We start from the raw sequence: 8615 nt of genomic DNA, 5'->3' as shown, positions 1-8615 counted from the left end.
GAGTACCCTTTTCAGTGAGAACAGAACAGAGTTCCCTTCATTTTGTTTAATCACACTAGTCGGTCCAAAAAAACTCATTCATATGTGTAGGGTGACTGAAAGGCAAAGAAAGAACCTCAGAGGTAAAAGGGAAACAGGGGTGGAGTGGGAATCACACAGTGAATGTTTCTCCTGTAGCACGAAGTCAACACATATCAAAACACCTCCTCTTTCTCTGCCATGTCCTGGCACCTGGCTGCTGAGAATAACTGTGATATTTGTTAAGTGCTTACTATATGCCAAACACTGTACTAAAAGTAGCATGGCCTAGTGGATAGTGCACAGGCTTGGGAGTCAGAAGGACCTGGGTTCTAACTCCAGCTCCACTACTTGTCCACTTTGTGTCCTTGGGAAAGTATTTAACTTCTCTGTACTTCAGTTACCTCATCTGTAAAATGGGGATTAAGGCTGTGAGCTCCATGTGGAACATGGTCTGTGTCCAACCTGATTATCTTCTATCTACCCCAGAGCTTAGGACAGTGACTGGTGCACAGTAAGTGCTTAATAAATATCATTTTAAAAAAGCACCGGGGTAGATACAAGATAACTAGGTCTCACATTAGGCTTACAGTTTAAATAGGAGAGAGAACAGGTAGTGAATCCCCATTCTGCAGATGAGGAAACTGAGGCACATAGAAGTTAAGTGACTTACCCAAGGTCCCCCAGCAGGTACATGACAAGCTAGAATTAGAACCCAGATCCTTTGACACTCAGGCTCATGCTCTTATTACTAAGTCATGCTGTTTCTCAGCCTAGGAGGAAAAGAGTCAGCTTCCTTTGGACCTAACGCAGAGTAACTAGATTCAGTATAACTCAGAATTCCAGTACTTACACCATGTGCATCACCACAGAATATGGTTTTAACAAATCCCCTTCCAGTGGGTTGTCATACCTTGTCATAAAAATGATTCCGCAGTTGACAATCCTTCTACATGAATTATCGAAGCTTAGTAGTACCTAAAGAAATTCCAACTTTTGGAGGGGTTATATTTGACAATGTAAAATTCACATCTGTCTTTCTCCCATTGTCTTTTGGAATTGAAGTTCACTTCACTTGTATCTGGTGCTATTTGAGGTGGGAGGAGGGGGCAGCAGGGCTTGGGAGTCAGAGGACGTGGGTTCTAATCCGAGCTCCGCCCCTTGTCGCTGTGTGACCTTGGGCAAGCCACTTAACTTCTCTATGCCTGTTACCTCAACTGTAAAATGGGGATGAAGACTGTGAGCCCCATGTGGGACAACCTGATTATCTTGTATCTAACCCAGGGCTTAGAACAGTGCTTGGCACATAGTAAGCACTTAAATACAGTAATTATTATAGTCCTTCCCAGACTAAGCCCCCTTTTCCTCAGCTCCCCCTCCCTTCCACGTCACCTCGACTCACTCCCTTTGTTCTCCCCGCCCAAACCTATAGCACTTATGTATATATCTATAATTCTATTTATTTATATGGATGCCCATTATTTCTTTTGATGCCTGTTTCCCCCCTCTAGACTGTAAGCCCGTTGTGGGCAGGGATTGTCTCTCGATCCCTGTATTGTTCTTTCCAAACACTTAGTAACGTGCTCTGCACACAGTAAGCACTCAATAAATATGATTGAATGAATTAATTAATTAATTAAAGTTTTATACATGAGCAAACTTTGAGGAGGTCCAGGTTTTAAGAGCTGGATATTGTTTATGTCTTTGAATAGCAGAGGCAAAACTCATACTGCCCATGTTTATGTATAGGGAAATCCTGATTGTTCAGTTTGTGGATTATTACAGTGCCTTTTCCTTTTGGATAAATTTATGAATAAATGCTTACCTCACAGTGACATTAGGATTGTTCGAGCTGCTGAAAGATTCAAGAAAAATGTAGATTCACAGACAATAGATTCAAACAGGATATTAGAGAGAAAAAATTAGGGGTGTTAAATGATTCACAGATTCCACCCTCTCCTGGTTCTCCTCATCTCTCTGGGCAGTCATTCTCAGTCTCCTTCATGGGCAACTCCTCCTCCTCCCATCCACTTACTGTAGGGATTCCTCAAGGGTCAGTTCTTGGTCCCCTTCTGTTCTCCATCTATACCCACTCCCTTGGTGAACTCATTCGCTCCCACGCCTTCAACTATCATCTCTATGCTGATGACACCCAAATCTACATCTCCACCCCTGCTCTCTCTCCCTCCTTCCAGGCTCATATCTCCTCCTGCCTTCAGGACATCTCCATCTGGATGTCTGCCTGCTATCTAAAACTCAACATGTCCAAGACTGAGCTCCTTATCTTCCCTCCCAAACCCTGTCCTCTCCCTAACTTTCCCATCACTGTAGAAAGCACTACCATCCTTCCCATCTCACAAACCCACAACCTTGGAGTCATCCTTGACTCCATTCTCTCATTCACCCCACACATCCAATCCTTTACCAAAACCTGCCAGTCTCACTTCCACAACATCACCAAAATCTACCCTTTCCTCTCCATCCAAACCGCTACCTTGCTGGTTCAATCTCTCATCCTATCCCGACTGGATTACTGCATCAGCCTCCTTTCTGATATCCCATCCTCCTGTCTCTCCCCACTTCAGTCTATACTTCACTCTGCTGCCCAAATTATCTTTGCACAGAAATACTCTAGGCATGTCACTCCCCTCCTCAAAAATCTCCAGTGGTTACCTATAAACCTTTGAATCAAGCAAAATGTCCTCACTCTCAGCTTCAAAGTTCTCCATCACCTTGCCCCCTCCTACCTCACCTCCCTTCTCTCCTTCTACAGCCCAGCCTGCACTCTGCTCCTCTGCCACTAACCTCCTCACTGTGCCTCGTTCTCACCTGTCCTACCGCTGGCCTGGAATGCCCTCCCTCTACACACCTGCCAAATTAGCTCTCTTCCTCCCTTCAAAACCCAACTGAGAGCTCACCTCCTCCAGGAGGTCTTCACAGACTGAGCCCCCCTTTTTCCACTTCTCCTCCCCTCTCCATCGTTCACCCTCCCTCTGCCTTACCCCTTCCCCTCGTCACAGCACTTGTGTATTTGTGCATATTTATTACTATTTTATTAATGTGTATAGAGCTATAATTCTATTTATTCTAATGATAGTGACACCTGCCTACTTGTTTTGTTTTATTGTGTGTCTCCCTTTTCTAAACTGTGAGCCCATTGTTGGGTAGGAACTGTCTGTACATGTTGCCGATTTGAACTTTCCAAGCACTTAGTACAGTGCTCTGCACACAGTAAGCGCTCAATAAATATGATTGAATGAATGAATGAATTAAAACCAACCCTTGAGAATGGATGTTCAGGAGGGCAAACGGGACATGGTCCCTCCAAACCACTTTGGTGGTTCTTTTGGAGATAGAGTTGTGAAATGGATGGATCTGACCTGGATTTGACATTGCTCATGATCCTATGTTTTCCTTCTTCCTCTTGCTGCTTGCACTTTGGCTCATCTGGTGATGGTTCATGCACTAGACAAACATAAAGCAGTTTGTTTTGCTGCTTGAGTTGAGCTTTTCTGAAGGCAGAGAAGGCTGAAGCTTAGATTTTGTTTCTCCATTTCAGTCCTCATCTCCATCAGCCCCATCTGGAAGCTGCCCCCTTGCAGAAGAGGTGGATTAGGTCCCCCAGAGGCACTGCTTGCAAAACCATGGAAAAATTCTGATGCCACAAAGCCTTTTTCATGGAAAATAGACCAGATCACTTTTCATTTTGTTTTTGTTTTTTTTAATACCTCACGGCACCCATCCACATTAAACTAATTAAACTTGCAGAACCCAGTTGAGAGAGACCAATTATTTTCATTAGAAAGGATCCAAATTAAACCCTACCATCTGTTTTAAGGGGCAAAGGGAGAGAAAGTTGGGGAGGGTTCAAAAAGATTCCATGAAATATTTTTACAAAAAGGAAAAATAAAGTCATTAACACCAAATTTAAGAATCCTGGCAAGGAACAGGCTATCTAAAACAAATGACCCGAGTGTGTGTGCATGGTGGGGAATTCAGGCATGGATAAAAATCACCAGGCCACTATCATCTATCCAGGGGGTGGAATGTCCAGTTTCCCTGCTTCTCTTCATTGTCACCTTCAATCCCCACACTCCTAAGGTGAAGCCTAGTGGATAGAGCATGAGAGTCAGAAGGTGATGGGTTCTAATCCTGGCTCTGATACTTGTTTGCTGTGTGACCCTGGGCAAGTCACTTCACTTCTCTGGGCCTTAGTTCCCTCATCTATAAAATGGGGATTAAGACTGTGAGTTCAATGTGGGACAGGGACTGTGTCCAACCTGACTAACTTTTATCTACCCCAGTGCTTAGAACAGTGCCTGGTATGTCTAATGATTATTATGCTTACTACCCTTTTCCAGGGAATGGGCAGAGGCAAAGAAAGGAGGTAACAATAATTATAATAATAATAATAATTGTGATATTTGTTAAGTGCTTAATATGTGCCAAGACACTGTTCTATGGGATGGGGAAGATACAAGATAAATCAGGTTGGACACATTCCCTGTCATTCATTTAATCATATTTATTGAACACTTACTGTTGGCAGAGCACTAAGTGCTTGGGAAGCACAAATCAGCAACATATAGAGACTGTCCCTACCCAACAATGGGCACACGGTCTAGAAGGAGGAAACAGACCATAAAACAAAGCAAGTAGACAGATGTCAATGCCATCAGAATAGATCAATAGAATTTTAGCTCTATACACATCATTAATAAAATAGAGTAATAAATATGTACAGATATACACAAGTGCTGTGGGGTCCAGCCTAGTGCTTACAGTCTTTATTCCCATTTTACAGGTGAGGGAACTGAGGCACAGAGAAGTGAAGTGACTTGCCCAAGGTCACAGACCAGACAACTGGCAGAGCTGGGATTAGAATCCGGGTTCTTCTGACTCCCAGACTCACGCTCTATCCACTAGACATGCTGTCTCTCAGAGGAAACTACAATGGTTCAAGCATCACTGAATGAGAAACAGAATCTTCTCTATACAAAGTAGAAGTGTCCATCTGGTTGCAACTTTTGAACATTTTGATTGGTTCAGATCCCTGGGCATTGATTGGCTGGAAGGACTGGGCCATAGTGAGAGCAGGACCAGGTACTAGAAAGGAGAAGAAAGAAGCAGAAGAGAGGAGAGAAAGAGAGAGAAGAAAGGGAAGGAGAAGAATAGAGAAGAGGAAAGAAGGAACCAGGAAAGCAAGCAGGTAGAATCATGACATCCCAGAGCTGGCAAAATAGAACAGCAGAACTAACCCCTGGCAAGAGATTACTGATGGGAAGGGAACAGCATCAACAGCAGTAGTAGTAGTAGTAGTAGTAGTAATAGTAGTAGTAGCAGCATTTATAGAGCACCCTCTTGGTGCAGTTCACTGTACTAGACACTTCAGAAATACAGAATAAATATGACACGTTTTCTGCCCATAAGGAGCATTCACCCCAATGGGGCACAAACAACTCTTATTTGCAAAATGATCTGGCCTTAAAGAAGATAGATCAAGAGTATCATCTTGAAAATATGAATATGCCATTAATGAAGTCCTTGGTTTGTTCTTACCTGGAAATACAGTGCTCATGTCAGAAAAGAATTAGCAGAAATAGGAAAGGTCCAGACAGGGGCCATGGAACTCATTGTAAAAGGAAAGCGGTGTGAAGAATGAGAGCAAAAGGAGAGAGAGACCATTCCAACGGATGGGCGATTAACAAGTTGAGAGCCTGTTTAGTTCTGTGAGAGGCTAAGGAATCAGTTAAGACCCCTGCTAGAGGCACTGTATATAAAATAATGAACGATCCAAAGATGGTCATCCAGGGACTCTTATTCTCACTGCTTTATCATATAAAGGAGGATTAAAAGGCAACAAATTGAAGATGGCTAAAAGGAAACACTTCTTCACCCAGTGTATAATTAACCTGTGGAACTCGGGGAGGACAAGAGTTTAGTAAAATCAAGAAAAAATAGGATTAGCTATTTATAGAACTTAAACCAGCATCCATACGTTATGCTGGCTAAGATTCTATTTCAAAGGCTACACTGCTTCCAGGCATAAACTGATCGCCAGCTGGGGTCAGGAAGAAAATTTTCCCGTTGGTGTAGTATTTCACAGTTCCGTTATCTCGTATTGAACAATTCATGATGCCACACAGTATTTACACCTTCAGTCAAAGTATCTGGCATCAGCCACTCTCTGATCTAGGATTCGGTATTAAACGGCTCATGTTTGTTGTAAACCTGGCAACCCCCTATAAGCCGTACTGTATTTAGGCAGCAGTGTTTGTTCCTAAGAGGTAAACACAATGAATGTGATCGAAATTGTTCCCCGCATGACTGTTTTCCCATCAACAATCAGTAAACATATGTAAAGATTCGATACAGGTGAAAAATAAACCAAACAGAGATACCCACTGAGGTAATTCAGAGAGTGTTAAATCACTTAGCAACTTGAATTTTAAATTGTTGCCTTTTTTGGTAGGAAGCATCATGAAAAAAATGCATACTATTCATTAAAGCGATTGTCCTGTTCACTTGGATACCTTATTCAATCTATTCCTTAACAGCTTTTTACTTCAAAGAAATCACTACTAAATGATATTTCAGACTTTGGAAAATTTCTGCTAGCACACCAGAATTCCCTCAGGGACAGGATTGTGAATAAGTGGATTTTTTTTAAAGATCATTAACAGATATTACAAACCAATTGAAACGGAGTATTTTCTTTGCAAATTACTTTTAACTTTAGAGCTACTGAAAAAAAAAAAAAAGACAGTGAGTGATTTAATTTACTTTACCTGTCTAGAGATTGCAGCTCTATGCACATTCCACGATTGCATTTCCAACAAAAATATCCATAACTATGCCTAATGGAGATATTTTTCTAAATTATCCTACCGGATCGGTAAGATTTCAGAAGATAGTACTGTTTATTTTTTCATTTAGCAAACTGCTCTGAAAAATGAGAGTGTTTATTCTATTGATATGTTAAGAGTAATAATACAGCATTGCTCTTATTTTATCTACTGCTTTAATTAAAACTCTCCAATAATCATCTAGATATCATCTCCTTGGAGGATGCTTTTCCAGCTCTCTTACTTAAGATCAAACTCTACTTTTATGCACTAACGAGATAATATTTTGGGTGAGAAACCCCTTTATACCTCTGCACAGAAGACCTGATTCTTATTCACACCAACACCCGTGGCTTCTGTTTTCTGCTCACAGAGCTCCTGTGGACTTCAAAGGCAGTTCCAAACGGAGTATGACTTAGTGAGACTTCTGAAGGACCAGAGAATCGGGCCCAGAGCCAAGGAAAATCCACACCAAAAGCAGATCACTCAGGCATCCCTGACATAAAATTCAAGGGTCTTACCTGCCCCCATCATGCCCCGCTGCGGGGGGAACCCATCCCCGTGGCTGCCAAAACCAGCCTGCATTTTACTGTCTCTGTATAAATATTTGATAAGTGGGGCTGCATTTATAAAAATCACATTAATAAAATTTTACTGCAGCAGTGGTGCCGAGAGCTTTGCTGCTTATATACGCTATTGGAGAATTGAGTTGTTGTTTTGGGGGCTGGAGGTTTTGTCAAAGAAAAGCTCACTTACCACAAACCCACCACCCTAGCATTCCATAACTAGGCACAGGTTTTTAATTCCCCTTTGGAAATCGAGGGCTAATCTTTTGAGGAGAGACCCTGATCAGTGCTGGATCTTAATGCCCTCCCCTCAGAGCACTGTTCTTGGGGAAATGAAGCTTCTTAAGAATCCATCTTCCAGGGTTCTGTTCCTTCCTCCAGTCAGTCAGCAGTATTCATTGAACATCCACTACATGGAGAGCACTGAACCAGGATCTGTGAATCAGGATGCCAGGAGAATTGGGAGGAGGGGGATGCTGAGGCTCTTGGGAGACTTTGTGGACCACATCTGGGTCCAAGTGGCTCACAGAAGCACCTCAGCCTTCATCCAGTTAGCCACTTTGCAAAATGGTCCCATGAGTGTAAGGAGTCATTCAGATTCAGTTAAGAGAGCACTACAGCTAACGCAAATCAAAGCATGCCCGTTCTTCAAACTCCACCCAGCCATCATTCTCAATTTCCCAGTAAGAATTTTGGAGTTAGTCCAATCCTGACTTTGGGTCACTTCCAAAGGCAACAGAAGACCCCTCTCCCGATCTTCAGTAAGGTAAACAAGGGAGGTATCAGAACTCAAAGATATGTGAGTAATATGTTTTTCACTGATCTGAGCTTTATGTTTCCCTACTGACTTTAGTCCAGCAGGATCAATCAATCAATTAATGGCATTTACTGAGCACTTACAGAGTTAGTAGGTACAATCCCTTCCCACAGCAAGCTTACAATCTATAGTGGGGTGATTTGAAGTCTGGAAATTGATGTCCATGAGGGCTGTTCTGAAGGCCTTTGGAGCCTTTCTGAGCGACCTTAAGTGTGATATACAGAAAGAAGTGAGTCAGGGAGATAAATATACTGGCCAGACTCAAGAAGAAGTGTCCAGTGATGGAGCTGATTGTCATGGAGGGATTGGTTGAACACATCTAGGTTCCCTGTGACGTAGGCTGTCTTCTCCACTGGCCAGGCCTCTCAT

Source organism: Tachyglossus aculeatus, chromosome 2 (genome assembly GCF_015852505.1).
Source record: "Tachyglossus aculeatus isolate mTacAcu1 chromosome 2, mTacAcu1.pri, whole genome shotgun sequence".
In the NCBI taxonomy this organism is placed as follows: Eukaryota; Metazoa; Chordata; class Mammalia; order Monotremata; family Tachyglossidae; genus Tachyglossus; species Tachyglossus aculeatus.
Note: the sequence above shows the minus strand (reverse complement) of the source record.